The sequence below is a fragment of the Cetorhinus maximus genome, unplaced genomic scaffold (assembly GCF_964194155.1).
Source record: "Cetorhinus maximus unplaced genomic scaffold, sCetMax3.hap1.1 HAP1_SCAFFOLD_3140, whole genome shotgun sequence".
Classification (NCBI taxonomy): Eukaryota; Metazoa; Chordata; class Chondrichthyes; order Lamniformes; family Cetorhinidae; genus Cetorhinus; species Cetorhinus maximus.
This window is the reverse complement of record NW_027599065.1, coordinates 20,785-28,894: the sequence shown is the minus strand read 5'-3', so window position 1 is coordinate 28,894 and position 8,110 is coordinate 20,785. Positions and strand designations below refer to the sequence as shown.

Below are 8,110 nucleotides of genomic sequence, written 5' to 3'. Positions count from 1 at the left end.
TCAGCCACCAGTCCGGCTTCATTCCCCAGAATTAGGTCCAGCGCTGCGCCGTCCCTTGTTGGACCCTCTATACATTGACCTAAAAAGTTCTCCTGTACACATTTCAAGAAATCCACTCTATCCAAGCCCTTAACACTATGTCTATCCCAATTAATGTTGGGAAAGTTGAAATCACTGAATGTAATTACCCTATTATTGTTTTTACACACCTCCGGAGCACTGTGCACAGTTCCGGTCTCCGTATCCCTCGGTTAGACCACACTGGGAGCACTGTGCACAGTTCCGGTCTCTGTATCCCTCGGTTAGACCACACTCGGAGCACTGTGCACAGTTCCGGTCTCCCTATCCCTCAGTTAGACCACACTCGGAGCACCATGCACAGTTCCAGTCTCCGTATCCCTCGGTTAGACCACACTCGGAGCACCGCGCACAGTTCCGGTCTCCGTATCCCTCGGTTAGACCACACTCGGAGCACCGTGCACAGTTCCAGTCTCCGTTGCCTCAGTTAGACCACACTGGGAGCACTGTGTACAGTTCCAGTCTCCGTATGCCTCAGTTAGACCACACTGGGAACACCGTGCACAGTTCTGTCATCCTTGCCAATATCTGTTTTAACTTCACTTTAAACTGTTTTTCTCTGCAGACTTCAAGATGGAGGCTGGAGGTGACAGCTCTGCAGAGACACAGGTCAGTTATCTCTTTGAGACAGTACCTTAGTCACATCTTAGTTCATGAAGAGAGCATCAAAAGTAGAGAGAGTGGAAGAGGCCCATTCAGCCCCTCTCGAGCCTGTTACACAGGAACAGGAGGAGGCCCATTCAGCCCCTCTCGAGCCTGTTACACAGGAACAGGAGGAGGCCCATTCAGCCCCTCTCGAGCCTGTTACACAGGAACAGGAGGAGACCCATTCAGCCCCTCTCGAGCCTGTTACACAGGAACAGGAGGAGGCCCATTCAGCCCCTCTCGAGCCTGTTACACAGGAACAGGAGGAGGCCCATTCAGCCCCTCTCGAGCCTGTTACACAGGAACAGGAGGAGACCCGTTCAGCCCCTCTCGTGCCTATTGTACAGGAACAGGAGGAGGCCCGTTCAGCCCCCTCGAGCCTGTTACACAGGAACAGGAGGAACCTGTCTTCCCCACATTCTCAGTCAGTGCATTCCAGATCCTAACCACTCGATTGACCCTGTCTCCCCCACACTCTCAGACAGTGCGTTCCAGATCCCAACCACTCGATTGACCCTGTCTCCCCCACACTCTCAGACAGCGCGTTCCAGATCCTAACCACTCGCCGTGTGAAAAAGTTTCTCCTCCTGTCTCCATTGCTTCTTTTCCCAATCCCCATAAATCTGTGTCCCCTCTGGTTCTCCATCCTTCTGCCAATGGGAGCAGTTTCTCCCTCTCCACCCTGATTTTGTGGTTCACTTGAGTTAGGATAGGGCGTGAGTAGCATTCTCATGGGTGACAATGTGAACCAAATGGGCCTGTTCCCTGTGCTATGCAAAAAGAGTGATCATCTCTCTATGCCTCTGTCTCCCTCTCTCCCACTCACTCTCTCTCTCTCTCGCTCTCTCTTTTTCTTTCTCTTTCTCCCCGCCTCTCTTTCTCCCCGCCTCTCTTTCTCCCCGCCTCTCTTTCTCCCCGCCTCTCTTTCTCCCCGCCTCTCTTTCTCCCCGCCTCTCTTTCTCCCCGCCTCTCTTTCTCCCCGCCTCTCTTTCTCCCCGCCTCTCTTTCTCCCCGCCTCGCTTTCTCCCCGCCTCGCTTTCTCCCCGCCTCGCTTTCTCCCCGCCTCGCTTTCTCCCCGCCTCGCTTTCTCCCCGCCTCGCTTTCTCCCCGCCTCGCTTTCTCCCCGCCTCGCTTTCTCCCCGCCTCGCTTTCTCCCCGCCTCGCTTTCTCCCCGCCTCGCTTTCACCCCGCCTCGCTTTCTCCCCGCCTCGCTTTCTCCCCGCCTCGCTTTCTCCCCCTCTGCTTCGCGCGCTCTCTCTCTGCTTCGCGCTCTCTCTCTCTCTGCTTCGCGCTCCCTCTCTCTCTGCTTCGCGCTCCCTCTCTCTCTGCTTCGCGCTCCCTCTCTCTCTGCTTCGCGCTCCCTCTCTCTCTGCTTCGCGCTCCCTCTCTCTCTGCTTCGCGCTCCCTCTCTCTCTGCTTCGCGCTCCCTCTCTCTCTGCTTCGCGCTCCCTCTCTCTCTGCTTCGCGCTCCCTCTCTCTCTGCTTCGCGCTCCCTCTCTCTCTGCTTCGCGCTCCCTCTCTCTCTGCTTCGCGCTCCCTCTCTCTCTGCTTCGCGCTCCCTCTCTCTCTGCTTCGCGCTCCCTCTCTCTCTGCTTCGCGCTCCCTCTCTCTCTGCTTCGCGCTCCCTCTCTCTCTGCTTCGCGCTCCCTCTCTCTCTGCTTCGCGCTCCCTCTCTCTCTGCTTCACGCTCTCTCTCTCTGCTTCGCGCTCTCTCTCTCTCTGCTTCGCGCTCTCTCTCTCTCTGCTTCGCGCGCTCTCTCTCTCTGCTTCGCGCGCTCTCTCTCTCTGCTTCGCGCTCTCTCTCTCTGCTTCGCGCTCTCTCTCTCTCTGCTTCGCGCTCTCTCTCTCTCTGCTTCGCGCTCTCTCTCTCTCTGCTTCGCGCTCTCTCTCTCTCTGCTTCGCGCTCTCTCTCTCTCTGCTTCGCGCTCTCTCTCTCTCTGCTTCGCGCTCTCTCTCTCTCTGCTTCGCGCTCTCTCTCTCTCTGCTTCGCGCTCTCTCTCTCTCTGCTTCGCGCTCACTCTCTCTCTCCGCTTTGCGCTCACTCTCTCTCTCCGCTTTGCGCTCTCTCTCTCTCTCTGCTTCGCGCGCTCTCTCTGCTACGCGCTCTCTCTCTCTGCTACGCGCTCTCTCTCTCTGCTTTGCGCGCTCTCTTTGCTTTGCGCGCTCTCTCTGCTTTGCGCGCTCTCTCTGCTTTGCGCGCTCTCTCTGCTTTGCGCGCTCTCTCTGCTTTGCGCGCTCTCTCTGCTGCTCTCTCTGCTTTGCGCGCTCTCTCTGCTTTGCGCGCTCTCTCTCTCTGCTTTGCGCGCTCTCTCTCTCTGCTTTGCGCTCTCTCTCTCTCTGCTTTGCGCTCTCTCTCTCTCTGCTTTGCGCTCTCTCTCTCTCTGCTTTGCGCTCTCTCTCTGCTTTGCGCTCTCTCTCTGCTTTGCGCTCTCTCTCTCTCTGTTTTGCGCTCTCTCTCTCTCTGCTTTGCGCTCTCTCTCTCTCTGCTTTGCGCTCTCTCTCTCTCTGTTTTGCGCTCTCTCTCTCTCTGCTTTGCGCTCTCTCTCTCTCTGCTTTGCGCTCTCTCTCTCTCTGCTTTGCGCTCTCTCTCTCTCTCTGCTTTGCGCTCTCTCTCTCTCTGCTTTGCGCTCTCTCTCTCTGCTTTGCGCTCTCTCTCTCTCTCTCTGCTTTGCGCTCTCTCTCTCTCTCTCTCTGCTTTGCGCTCTCTCTCTCTCTCTCTGCTTTGCGCTCTCTCTCTCTCTCTCTGCTTTGCGCTCTCTCTCTCTCTCTCTGTTTCTCTCTCTCTCTGTTTTGCGCTCTCTCTCTCTCTCTCTGCTTTGCGCTCTCTCTCTCTCTCTCTGCTTTGCGCTCTCTCTCTCTCTCTGCTTTGCGCTCTCTCTCTCTCTCTCTGCTTTGCGCTCTCCCTCTCTCTCTGCTTTGCGCTCTCTCTCTCTCTGCTTTGCGCTCTCTCTCTCTCTGCTTTGCGCTCTCTCTCTCTCTGCTTTGCGCTCTCTCTCTCTCTGCTTTGCGCTCTCTCTCTCTCTGCTTTGCGCTCTCTCTCTCTCTGCTTTGCGCTCTCTCTCTCTCTGCTTTGCGCTCTCTCTCTCTCTGCTTTGCGCTCTCTCTCTCTCTGCTTTGCGCTCTCTCTCTCTCTGCTTTGCGCTCTCTCTCTCTCTGCTTTGCGCGCTCTCTCTCTCTGCTTTGCGCGCTCTCTCTCTCTGCTTTGCGCTCTCTCTCTCTCTGCTTTGCGCTCTCTCTCTCTCTGCTTTGCGCGCTCTCTCTCTCTGCTTTGCGCGCTCTCTCTCTCTGCTTTGCGCTCTCCCTCTCTCCCCTCCAGGAGGACTCCGTTGCGGAAGAGGAGGTGGACGAGGAGGAGGAGGAGGAGGAGGACGACGACGACGGGTCCCACTGCACCCACGAGTCTGCCGAGCTGCTGGAGGAGTGGGCCGCGGAGGCTGAGGGGGGCGGGGATGGCGAGGAGGAGCCCGAGAGACCCAGGCCCAGGCCCAGGCCCCGCCGCCGGGCCCCGCCCCCCCCGCCAGCCCCATCCGGCCCCGGGCGCCCCAAGAGCTACATCTGCAACGAGTGCGGCCGCACCTTCAACAAGTACTCCAACTACAAGCAGCACCTGCGGGTGCACTCGGGGAGAAGCCCTTCGCCTGCCCGGCCTGCGGCAAGGACTTCAACCTGCTCTCCAACCTGCGGCGCCACGAGCGCACCCACACGGGCGAGCGGCCCTTCCAGTGCCCCACCTGCCGCAAGGGCTTCAGCGAGCTGTCCAGCCTGCGGCGCCACGAGCGGACCCACACGGGCGAGCGGCCCTTCACCTGCCCCTTCTGCGCCAAGGGCTTCAGCCAGTCCTCCATCCTGGTCATCCACCAGCGCACCCACACCGGCGAGCGCCCCTTCCGGTGCGGCGAGTGCCAGCGGGGCTTCAGCGAGCCCTCCAGCCTGCGCAGCCACCTGCGCACCCACACGGGCGAGCGCCCCTTCCGGTGCGGCGAGTGCCAGAAGGCCTTCCGGCACTCCTCCAGCCTGCTCCAGCACCAGCGGGGCCACCGGGGCGAGAAGCCCTTCAAGTGCCCCCTGTGCGGCAAGGGCTTCACCAAGTCCTCCACCCTGGCGCAGCACCGCAGCACCCACAGCCAGGAGCGGCCCCACAAGTGCCCCGTCTGCCAGCGGGGCTTCTCCCGGGCCTCCGTCCTCGGCCGGCACCAGCGCGTCCACGCCTGGGAGGGGCCGCGCATCTGCGCCGACTGCGGCGGGCAGTTCAAGACCTCCGCCGGCTTCCACGGGCACCAGTGCGTCCCCGCGGGCAAAGAGACGTCAGCGCCGAGCTGATCCCCTCCCCCCTCGGAACCTACCCGACCCTTTCGCCCGTCCCGTTCCACCCCCCGGTTGACGTGCGGGCGAAGAGAGGGGGGCGGGGAAGAACGGGCCCACACTGTCTCGGATAGGTCACCCAATCCTCCACCCGGTCCCGCGTGGCCTCTTAAGGAAATGGTGGGCCCCCGTTTCTCTCCCCCACACCCCCAACGCATGTGCCTCCCAAGCCCACACCCACCCCCTCTCTCCCCCCCACGCATTGTCTTGGATAGGTCACCCACTCCTCCACCTGGTCCCGCGTGGCCTCTTAAAGAAATGGTGGGCCCCCCTCTCTCTCTTCCTCCCCCCCACCTTCACATCCCCAACGCACGTGCCCCCAAAGCCCCCACCCAACCCCAACTTTTTTCCCCCACCCACCCCCCTCTCTCCCCCCTCCCCCCACCCACTGTCTCAGATAGGTCACCCACTCCTCCACCCGGTCCTGCGTGGCCTCTTAAGGAAATGGTGGGGCCCCCGTCTCTCTCCCCCACCCCCCCCCCTCCACATCCCCAACGCACGTGCCTCCAAACCCCCCACCCACCCCCCTGCCCCCACCCACTGTCTCAGATAGGTCACCCACTCCTCCACCTGGTCCCGCGAGGCCTCTTAAGGAAATGGTGGGCCCCGTCTCTCTCTCCCCTCCACACCCCCAACGCACGTGCCTCCAAAGCCCCCACCCACCCCCTGTTGCTCCGAAGCGGCCCACCTCCTTGAGAAGGGAGGAAGCGGGGGTCGTGCACCCGAGGACCTTTACCAACAGCGCCCCCTACTTATTCCGTTGACACGACTATGGGAATGCGCGAGTTGCCTGTTGATGTAACGATTTTTTTTTTTCTCGTTTTACTTTATCCTCCGCCCCGGCCCCCCGGCCCCTGAATGATTTGGTAAAGAAAAATTGTGATCTCACTTCTCTTGCTTATAAGTAAAACAGACAAAGTTTGGAAACATCTCCCCGGCTCGCTCTCTCCTTTCTCTCTCTCTCGCGTGTGTCCGCGCCGCGAATTCACCCCACCTCCGCCAGGGGGGGGGCTGCGCGCCTCAGAATTTGAGGCCATTCGGCCCAACATAAGCAAGAGCGATCCAATTAATCCCCCTCTCTCCCTCTCCCTGTCAACGTTTCCCCTTCGAGTATTTATCCGATTTCCCCTTTTTGAAAATGCCGATTGAATCTGCTTCCGCCGCCCTTTCGGGCAGCGCCTTCCAGATCACAACAACTCGCTGTGTTTAAATCTAAACCGTTCCCCATCTCCTCCCCCCTCCCCACCCTCACCCCCATCCCCCTCTGGCTCTTTTCCTCCCGATCGCCCTCAATCTGTGTGTCCCTCTGGTTCCTGACCCTCCAGCCACCGGGAACTAGTTTTTCCTCATTGACCCTCCCTCCCCCATCGCAGACCCTTCCCGATCCTGAACGCCTCGATTCGATCACCCCCCCCCCTTAACCTTCTCCGCTCCGAGGAGAACGAGGACCCCCCCCCGGCTCCTCCCAGCCTCTCTCTCTCCGCGCGGACTGAAGTCCCTCGTTCCCTCCCTCTTCCCCCCGCCGGGGAAGCCGTTCTGGGAAATCTCCTCTGCGCACCCCTACCCCCCACCCCCCTCTCTCTCCAAAGCCTCGACCATGACGGTGAACACGCGGGCACTACTCCAGCAGCAGCCTGACCAGTGTTTGATAAAGGGTTCAACACACCCTCCCTGCTCTTGTACTCTCTGCCCCTATTAATAAAGCCCAGGATACTGTCTGCTTTATTACCCGCTCTCTCCACCTGTGTCTTATACCAGCTCAACACACCCTCCCTGCTCTTGTACTCTCTGCCCCTATTAATAAAGCCCAGGATACTGTCTGCTTTATTACCCGCTCTCTCAACCTGTGTCTTATACCAGCTCAACACACCCTCCCTGCTCTTGTACTCTCTGCCCCTATTAGTAAAGCCCAGGACACTGTCTGCTTTATTACCCACTCTGTCCACCTGTCCTGCCACCTTCAAACATTTGACTCCAATTTGGCATTAATAATTCCCCTCCCTGGCACTCCCCACCCTCGCACCCCCCACCCTCCCTCCCTACCGCGCGCCCCCTCCCTCCATCCCTCGCATGCTCCCCGACCCACTGGCCCTCGTACCCCTCGGAGCGGAGAAGGTTAAGGGGGAGATCGAATCGAGGCGTTCGGAATCGGGAAGGGTCTGCGATGGGGTCAGTGAGGAGAAACTGTTCCCGGTGGCAGGAGGGTCGGGAACCAGAGGGACAGACGGATCGAGTGCGATCGGGAAAAGAATCAGAGAGGGACGGGGGTGGGGGTGAGTGGGGGTGGGGAGGGGAGGAAATGGGGGAAAGGTTTTGTTTTAAACACAGCGAGTTGTTGTGATCTGGAAGACGCTGCCCGAAAGGGCGTCGGAAGCAGATTCAATCGGCATTTTCAAAAAGGGGAAATCGGATAAATACTCGAAGGGGAAATGTTGACAGGGGCATGGAGGGAAGGAGGGGGATGAATTGGATCCCTCGTTCACAGAGCCAGCGCAGGAACGATGGGCTGAATGGCCTCCTTCTGTATTGTTCTACAGCAGCAACTGAACACCTTTTGGTGCAGGAAAGGGTGTTGGGGTGGAGGGAGAGGGATAGCCATCGCTTTCTTTGAAGGAAAGATAGGAGTGAGGACAGTGTCCAAGCGGTAAAGATTATCCACACCGACGTTTCTATAACACATCCCCAAGGGACAAGGGGGAGAGGGAGGGGTTTGAACAGGAGGATGAGAATTGTAGGGGCTGGAGGAGGTTACAGAGATAGGGAGGGAGGGGGCGAGGGAGGGATTTGAACAAGAGGATGAGAATTGTAGGGGCTGGAGGAGGTTACAGAGATAGGGAGGGAGGGGGTGAGGGAGGGATTTGAACAGGAGGGTGAGAATTGTAGGGGCTGGAGGAGGTTACAGAGATAGGGAGGGAGGGGGTGAGGGAGGGATTTGAACAGGAGGGTGAGAATTGTAGGGGCTGGAGGAGGTTACAGAGATAGGGAGGGAGGGGGTGAGGGAGGGATTTGAACAGGAGGATGGGAA

General features: G+C 59.2%; 1 pseudogene across 1 annotated transcript; it reads left to right on the top strand.

Annotated features, from left to right (window-relative positions):
• Window positions 1-647: 647 nt before the first annotated feature.
• Window positions 648-5,049, top strand: LOC144677838 (uncharacterized; annotated as a pseudogene). Its single transcript, XR_013575835.1, has 2 exons — window positions 648-687; window positions 4,040-5,049. The product of XR_013575835.1 is annotated as an uncharacterized LOC144677838 (transcript).
• The last annotated feature ends 3,061 nt before the right edge of the window (window positions 5,050-8,110 follow it).